The sequence below is a fragment of the Petaurus breviceps genome, unplaced genomic scaffold (genome assembly GCF_028583685.1).
Source record: "Petaurus breviceps papuanus isolate PSGF00001 unplaced genomic scaffold, PetGlider_PUasm1.0 98, whole genome shotgun sequence".
Classification (NCBI taxonomy): domain Eukaryota; kingdom Metazoa; phylum Chordata; class Mammalia; order Diprotodontia; family Petauridae; genus Petaurus; species Petaurus breviceps.
This window is the reverse complement of record NW_027187460.1, coordinates 5,948,451-5,957,941: the sequence shown is the minus strand read 5'-3', so window position 1 is coordinate 5,957,941 and position 9,491 is coordinate 5,948,451. Positions and strand designations below refer to the sequence as shown.

General features: G+C 40.7%; 1 pseudogene; it reads right to left on the bottom strand.

Annotated features, from left to right (window-relative positions):
• Positions 1-8,327: 8,327 nt before the first annotated feature.
• LOC138155903 (mitochondrial carrier homolog 2-like) lies at positions 8,328-9,177 on the bottom strand (annotated as a pseudogene).
• Between the last annotated feature and the right edge of the window lie 314 nt (positions 9,178-9,491).

The window sequence follows — 9,491 nt, the reverse complement described above, 5'->3', positions numbered from 1 at the left end:
AAATAGTAAACCGAAGAAGCTGTGCTGTTTGTTCCCTCCTACCAATTCCGAAGACTCTTTTATGGTGTTTTATTTATCAAATATTTCGATGTGGTTTGCATGTTTAGATTTATCTACTCTGGTAAAAATGAAATTTATCACTGAAAACAGAAACGAGGATTATAGCATTCACTTTTAATTATCTTTGAAATCTAGTGAACACAGGAGAGGAGTAGCAACATTAGGGAAGAGCAAGTGTCCTAATTTTCAAAAAGGGAAGAGTGGAGTTGCCTATTGATAGATCAGCTTGAATTCATTTTCCTGGCAAAATTCTAGAAACCATTTTCTAGAATTCTACTAGGTTTTTTTTTGGTGCTGTTTTAAAAAAAATTTGTTTTGTTTTGTCTGCAATTCACTTCCATCCCTAGACTCTGCAGAAACACGAAGAGTGTAGAGATGAGCTGTCTAAGGCATTTGACATAAAAGCAGTTGCCTAGAGTTGTTATGTTACACTATGATAGGGAAATTTGAAAAGAGCATTGCTGTGCTTCACAGAAAAATACTAGAGGAGAAAATCTGAAAAAAAAAAAGACTATGGAGATATACAGGAGAAAGTGTGGAGACAGCATCTGATTTCAGGTCCCCTGGCTTGTGAGGAATTCAGCACCAGCGATGTATAACTGGGTGACTAAGATAAAATTGCTGAGCCTATGAAGATAAGTGAAGATCATTAGGGGTGCAGAGAGATGGGGGTGAATTCAGTAAAGCCAAGACAGAGATCACCCTGGCTCCTTTTCTTTCAAGACCAAAATGCTTGGGGGAGCAACATATTATTTAGGCACAACTAAAAAACACCAGACAGGGAAAATTGGGTGGGCATTAAGATTTTAGACCTTATGAGGAGTGGTGAGCTACTAAGCTTATGTTCTTAATTTCATATAAACTGGTGAAACTCCTATTCTGGAGAAAGAAAAGGTCTGGAAAAGATCGCAAAGAGCAGCTTGATTTCATCAAGAACATTGAGATCATTGGTAGCTTGGTGAAGTGGATGGATGTTAGGATTTGGAGTCAGTGCTGATCTAAATTCTATTGCAAACCTTAAAATGCTATATAAATTCTAGTTCTTTTTCTCCCTCTTCCGTCTCCCCTCCTCCTCTTATTCCTACTCTTCCTCCTCCTCCTTTTCCTTCTCCTCCTTCTTCCTCCTATTTCTTCTCCTACCCCTCTTCTCCTGTATTCTTCATCCTTCTTTTTTCACTTCCTTTTTTGGACAGGGTTACTAGACTGATAGGTCAGAGGAATATTGTAAATATGCCTTGCATGGATTTCTGATAAGCGTTTGACAAAGTCTCTCACACCATTTTAATGGAAAATGTAGAGAAATATTGATTAGCTAGAACATTGGAATGAATCTTAAAAAATGAATCAGTATAAATGTTAAATATAACATGCATTTAAAATTCACCTTCACAATACAATATTGGGGAGATGTGGTGAAATAGCAGTTTGTTTTGACTGGTGTTTTAGTGGATTGCAAATTCAATGGGAGTCAAAAGGGTGATATGGCATCTAAGAAAATTAATGCAATTGGGCTGCATTGAACAGCTTGGACTTAGGGGATTGATGTTCCCACTGTACTCTGCCATTAGTTAGCCTTCATCTGGAATATTTCATTTATGAGAACCACATTTTAAGGAAAGACACAAAGTTGACCAGGTTCTGAAGGGGGTGATCAAGACAATGAAGGGCCTTGAGATTGTGTCATATGAGGATTCATTGAAGGGGCTCAGATGTTTTAGCCTGTAGGAGAGAAGACTCACAGGGCACATGAAAGCTGTCTTCAAATATTTGAAGGGTTCTCATGTAGAATAAGACTTGCTTTCCTTGGCTCCAGAGGTCAGAATTAGGAACATTAGAAGAAAACTGCAAAGCATCTGTTTTGGGCTTAAGGTACAGAAAAAATTTAGTATAACTTTAAGTTTTAATATATGTGAGAGCAGCTAGGTGGCACAGTGGACTGGTCCTGAAGTCAGGAGGACCTGTGTTCAAATCCAACCTTAGACACTAGCTGTGTGACCCTGGGAAAGTCACTTGTCTCCAAGTGCCTCCAAAAAAAATCACCAAAACAAAAAAAGTTTTAATTTATGTGCATGCATCTATTATCTATATAGATAGGTATACATGTATACATATAGCATAGTATGGTAAATAAAGAGTCAGACCCAAAGAAAGACCTGGGTTCCAGCTCTACCTCTTGATACATGCTGGCCTTGTGACCCTGGGCACTTAAACTTTCAGAGCTTGGGCAACTCCCTAAGACTTAGTTGCAGAGAAGGTGCTGATCTTCATTTGAAGAAAATGTTTCCTGGGGTATTCCCTATACTAATGAAATTACAGGTCTTATCCCTATCTCTGATATATAATAAAACATTTTGCATTTGCTTTCTGGAAATCCTGTCTCCTGTATCTGAACCCTCTGCCCTGGAACCTGTCCCATTCTCCTCTGAGTTGATGAGGCTGTCCATCCTTCTAGACTAGTGTTCCTTATCTGCATTGCACATGAGGGGTTTTGGATGCCCCACATTATTGGTTCAGTTAACTACTTTAAGAGAGTAGACACATCATCATGGCTTAGTGACTCTGGGGTGAGAGGGTTTGGCATCAAGCTCTATCTCTGACCTTGGACAAGTTTATGATAATTCAAAGATTATTCCCTCCTCCAACACACTGACTCCTGCTCTTCTTCCTCAACATACTTAGTTCCACAGTCTCAATATAAAGACCAGTTTAGGACTTCCCATACCAATCCCATTTTATAGTAGGATAGGCTGGATACCTCTGAGGTCTCTTCTGGTCTCACTGGTGATCCTAGATTAAGGGGAGGGGGGATATTATCACAGAAAGCCCAGACATTGTATTGAATCTATCAATCAAAGGTGTAAAATAGATACAAATAATTACATCAGTTTGGAAGGAGTGAAGTGCTTTGATCATTGGATGAAGACAGATGAAGCTATATAAGATATGTCTTGGTAATTGGCTGAAAGAATCAGACACACCTCTGGCCCTATGTATATAATACAACAGGCCAGTTCAAAAAAGTGAATTCCAGCAGCAGGACAGCAGAGCTGTAGTGGTCTGGTAAAACCCACTAGTGAAATTCTTCTAAGCAAGAAATGCCCTTGAGAGAGGATTAAATTTTTTCTTCCCCACTCCCTGCCCCACTCCTCCTCATCATTGATCAGGTAATGACTGTGAATTTCTAAAAGTTAGAAGAACTAGGATTCCCCACCACAGACACTGGGTGGCAGCTTCTCCAGAGCAACAGTCATCGTTGACAGAGACTACATCGAGGGCAGAGAAACAAACTTGACATGCCAAGGCAAGGCAGCTTCAGGACTCTACAAGGGCACTGCCACTCAAAACTTAGCAGAAGGCTCCAAGAAGAGAGAAAATCTGTAATCAGGAACTTTTGTGTTCACTCTTTGACTATATGTGTCTTCCAAACCTGGGCACTTCTCCTCAGTGAGAGTGTACCCCTAGTTTGGGAGGTTGTTTTTGTAACAATCCTCCTTTCTAAACCAACTTGGTAAATATTCTTTCTAAAATCTAATTAACTCTGGTTGATAATCAATGGGCAAGCATACTGATTTGGATTTACAAACCCATCTAGGACTGAGGACAGAAGTAGCTACTTTTGGGGGGACCCTGCTGTCAAATGCATTGAGAGTTGGGGAATCCACCCTGGATCAGGTGCTACATTATGAATTAAATACCTTCTGAAAGTATCTTAAAGAGTTAACTCTCCTGATATGTGTGAACAATTTAAGAGAAAAGATAGGATATTTTTTTTCCAGTTTCACCAAAGGATCAGACATAATACTTGATTGCCTTGAAGTTTTCTATCTTTTAAGGACTTTGTGAAATTCATTAACTTAATGTTAAGATGGCTGCTCCTTTAATGAGGTAGATTTTAATTAGGTGAGCTTCTGAATAAAGAGAACAGGTTAATAGGAACATTCTTGCCTAAGTGTGTGAAGGGATATTACTTTAGTGAGGAAGCTGCAGTCATTTGGCAGGGTCTTACCTATAGGTAGGAGCTGCCAGTTGGATCTGATCTTAATCTGATTTCATTTATAGGCAAGACAAGTCACTAGAAAAGAACAGCTGATAAATTATATGACAATACCTTGAATTTAAAGTGTCTGAATAGTTAAGAGGTGTGGCATAGTGGGGGACAAAAAGAATTTGGAATGAGAAGACCTAGGTTGGAATCTTGGCTCTGGTACTTTGTGACCTTGGGTTATTAAAGTCCCTGAATATTAAGTGCTTCCTATATGCCAGGCACTGCCCAAACAAAAACAAACCAACCATACCCTTTAGGAACTTCCATTCTGAGGAGATGTTGCTATTAAGGTTGGTGGAAATGCATTCATTTCTCTTGCCTGAGTATGAGTACCAGGAGTAGGAGGACCTGAACCTTATCTAAGCTTTGTATTTCACCCAGTGCAAGGCATAGGATCCCTACACACAGTCACATAATAAATATTTGGTGAATTAAATTGAATTCAATGAGGGGAACTACACTTTGAGTTGCTCCCTAGTCTTCCAGCAGCACAGATTTTAGAGGTGGTGGACTGGGTGTAGGAGTACATTTTGTGACTGTGTGCAACAGGTTTTTTTTCTCTGTTTAAAAAGTATCTGTCCTTCATTTTTGAAGAGGATTGATGACATCATGGAATGATATCTTGACTCATGCACAAGTTGGATTTAAGTGAGGCAGAATCAAAGTTGTCAGCCTCACTTTCTATTCCAGTCATCAAAACCAGTGGCAAGACAAAAATCAAGATGACTGGCAATGACCCAGGATGCAGTGGATGACCTTGGCATCTTGGATGTCTAATCAAGCTCTAAGCCCTCCACAGTGCCTGCTTCAGCCACCTTCATAGCTGTTGGAACCAATTGTTCTCATGGACCCATTCTGCCAGGGAAAGTCTTCACATGCTTGTGGTAGACACCCCTTTAACTCACCAACAGCTCTGAGGCCTGGTAGTTACTCTCAGCAGGGTTTATCCAGTCTGCTGAGACGATTTACCAGGGTGTGGTCACTGCCCATGCTACAGCATCTTGGAGCCACAGGTGAGAGTTGGGTGAGTCAGGTGAACCCTAAAGGTGGATAGGTAGCCTTGAAAAGGACCGGGAGAGCCCTGGCCTCAGAAGTGCTAGCCAGGCAAATAAAGAATAATCCTCTCATCTTGATTTCATTCAGCATTATGCTGAGCTAATTGGCCCAGATATAACCTAAGTTGTCTAGAACTATATACTAGATGTAGGGATGGATGTTAGGCTAAAGGGAATGGTTATAGTTGATTAGTTATTAATAACACTAATAGTTAACATTTGTATGACTCTTTAAGATTTGCCAAGCACTTTTCTTTATCAACATAGCATAGTGACTCTGGGGTCAGAGGGTTTGGGTTCAAGTTCCATCTATGACCTCGGGCAAGTCACTTTTCCTCCTTGGGCTTCAGTCTGCAATAATACAAAGATTGTTCCTCCCTCCAATGCATTGGCATAAAGAGGCCTCACCTAACTCCTGCTCTCTTTTGTCAAAATACTTAGTTCTACAGTCTCAATATAAAGACTGGTTTAGGACGTCCAGTGGATAGAGCACTGGGGGTTGAGTCAGAAAGATCTGAGTTCAAGCCCTGACTCAGGCACTAGCTGTGTGACTCTGGCCAAGTCACTTAACCTCTGTTTGTCTCTGCTCATTTGTAAAAAAGAGGGCTATCATTAACACCTACCTCCTATGGTTGTTGTAAGGATCAAATGAGATAATATTTGTAAAGGACTTTGCAAACCTTAAAATGCTTTATAAATGCTAGCTATTATTATTATTATCTCAACAATAAGAAAATGAATTATAATTAACTTAGGCTAAGAGAGGTTAAGAGATTTGCTCAAGATTAGACAGGTACCAAGTGTCTGAGGCAGGATTTAAATTCAGGTCTTGCTGACTGCAGGGTCAACTCTCTAACCACTATACCATGTTGCCTTTTGGATAAAATTCAGGACTTCAAGGAGGTAGTGAGTTTTGAGATGATATTGACTTTCTATCCGACTTCTTGAACATGAGATATGAAGGAGAAGGAAGAGTCAAAGATAATACCAAAGTTCCCAGTGTGGAATATTGGGTGAATAGCCAAGGAGAAAAAGGAGGGATGTGACTTAGTATTGAGCAGTGGGTAAAGCTTCTGGAGAGAGAAATGTATGAGGACTGGGCAGAAAGCATCTGTTTGCCAGACTGATTTTCCACTTCACAGAATAATAAGGAAGGAGGGTTGTTTGATGAGGAAGAACTAATTGGTGGAGGGCCACGAAGTTCATGCTCTGAAGAGTTTGACTCATTAACCCTCAGCTGTTGGCCCCTGAGCAGTGAATGACTTGGGAAGGAGGATCTGCGGTGGTGGTGGTGGAGTATTCTTGCTGCTTGTGAAGAATCTGCCTGTTTGTTTTTTTTGAAGTTTTACGTAGTTTATTCATGGTCGGGTGAAAAATTATCTTCACAGATAAACATAATCCATAGTGCCTTTTATTCCTTGTTTTTGCCAGCACCCACCCATTTGCCTTTGCAGTACACCTGACTTTCTTCATTTTATTCTTGTGTTCCTTTCACTGCTTTTTTTTTTTTTTTAAAGCAATTGGGGTTAAGTAACTTGCTCAAGGTTACACGGCCAGTTATTATTTCTGGGTGTGGTGCTGAGTATCTGAGCCCGGATTTGATCCAGGTCATCCCGACACTGGAGCCGGTGCTCTTACTCGCTGAGCCACCTGGCCGCCCCTAAGCAATTGGGGTTAAGTAACTTGCTCAAGGTTACACGGCCAGGTGTTTCTGGGTGGGTGCTAAGTGTCTGAGCCCGGGATTCGATCTCCAGGTCTTCTCAACACTGGAGCCGGTGCTCTTACTCGCTGTGCTACCTGGCCGCCCCCTTTCACTGCTTTCTTAATGTCTTTTTCTTCTCATACAGGCCATGCCTTGCAAGTCTGTGCTTTGGTTCATTTTCCTTTGCATAGTCAAGGGAATCATAAATCATGCCAAAGACTGTTGTTTTGCCACCACCAAAATGGGTTCTGAATCCAAAGACAAAAATGATGTCTGGAGTTGTCTTGTACATCTTGGCTAGTTTTCCTCGAATTTCAGTCTTAGGCATTGTGGTCCTTCCAGGATGAAGGACATCTATAACCATCTATTTGCACTGAAGACGTCTTTTTGTCATGAACTTCCTGATTCTGATGGTTACAGTGTCATTCATGGTGGCGGCCGGCTCCTTGAGCAGCAGGAGAGGGAAAAGGAATCCGCCTTTTTTTGACCTGTACATACTGTGTTGGTTAAATTAACTTTTAAATGTGTCTGTAATTTTAAAATAAATTTGACCTTTAAAAAAAAAAGGCTGGGACATCCACTCAGATACAATGGTCAGATTAAAAAAATGGTCTTGGCTTCAGGGAGCTCACACTTGTACTTCAAAACAATTTTTTTTCTTTCCCTTTGTACTAAGGTTTTTTTTTTTTAATTGCTTCATGTATTTCTGTGTTCTTACTATCAAAAAACAGGCTATTTGCTCTGTGGAGGAGGGAAAACCTTGAGCTTCTGCTAATATCTCTAAAAAAGAACATTAGGCTCTCTCTTACACTGACGCTAACTGTGGGTACCATGTAAAAGCAGTCTCTAAGCTATGTAGGTCCCAAACTGGCCATTATCCTGAGACTGTAGAGCTGAGAGCAAGAGAGTTAGGTGGGACTTCTTTATGGTAAGGAAGTGTGGCATCAGAGAGAATAAATCTTTGGACTGAAAAGGACTAATAAGGAGTTGAAACCCAACAGAAATTGGGCACTAGTAAGAGAGCCTCTGGCTTTCCTTGAAAACTGCATCCCAGGATTCTGAGAAAACTGGAAGATGTGATGGCTGACCACTGTTAGTGTTCTTTGAAAGATTATGGAGAACAGAAGAGGTGGCATAGGACTGGAGAGGTACATATGTTGTCCTAATTTTCCTAAAGAGGGAGAAAGTGGAATTTAAAAACTGAAGACCAATGAGTTGGGTTTCTATTCCTGGCAAAGTGATGGTTAACGAATACCTAGAAAAGGGATAGTGATGAGAAAGAGTCATCATGGCTGACTCATTAAGGACAGATCTTGCCAGTTGTCCCTCATGACCTCCCTTCCCCCCGCAGTTTAAATCTTGATTTTTAAAAACACTATAGAAATCAACATTCTCTCCCAAAATTCTGTACATCGAGGAATACAGAAATGGAATTGCCCCTGAATCACGTCTTCAAATTAACATCCTAGTAAGTCTCCCCAAAGGACACCTGAAAAAAAATGTTATTTCCTTTGTTCCTGTTTCTCTCTTTTTGTATCATATACCAAGAGTCTTACCAGGAAGGGTAAATTGGGGCCCCAGGAAGGAATCCACCAGCAAGCCCACAGTTGTTGACAGCCATAAAGTTGAAAACAAACACAAAGGGATTGATCAGCATTCTGGCAAAGAATCTGGTGAAGCCTTGGAATAACTCTTCATTTCATTCGTGGTGGAAACCCTTCTCTCTAGTGCATGGGTATTAAAGAGGTAGACCAGGGAAATGATGTCACCCAAAAGTTGAGGAATAAGACTCACAAAGAATCCTAGGCAGTCAATCCTCTTCCTAGTAAATAGTTATTATGCAGTCATGGAGTATTTGCTCTCTTCCATTGAATTGTACTACATACCTCAGGGTAATCATGTGGAAGGAATGTGTGACAAGAGTAGCAGGAGACCCTCGTGAGTAGTCCCCTCGACAACCTTGTCAGTGCTGGATGGGGCATCTTTCTGTGTAGGAGGAGGTGAAAATCCACATTTTAACTCAGCTTTATCACTTTCCTGGTATCGATGCAAAGCTTTACTGTGGGCTACAATTCCAATGGCTCAAGAATTCAATCTGGGAGTTAATTAAGCCTTTGAATAGCTCATATTTACTATTGATATTCATAATATGCTGGACATAACAAAAGAGGCCAGGGGAGTTAACAGACTCGACTACCTTCAGTTAGAAGAAGAGGTTTATATCCCATCTATATGAGTACTTTCACTTACATAAGCAGCTGAAGGAGGATAATGAAGTCCATGCCCAGCACCACCTGACTGGCCTCTCCTGCCATGATGGCACTCATGGATGGATAGATGGACAGAAAAAGCAACCAACTAGTCCTGGATCTCATCCTGGGGTCAGTGACTTTGCTCTCAATTCCTTTTTGACTAGATCTAGTTATTTGACTAGATCACAAGAATGCAGCAGATATCATTTACTCAGGTTTGAGCAACCCATTTGAAAAAGTCTGCCATACTATGCTTTTTTTTTTTTTTTGCTTTTTGGAGGGCAATTGGGGTTAAGTAACTTGCCCAAGGTCACATGGCTAGTTATTTTTTTGTGTGTGTGTTAAGTGTCTGAGGCTGGAACTGAACTCAGGTCCTC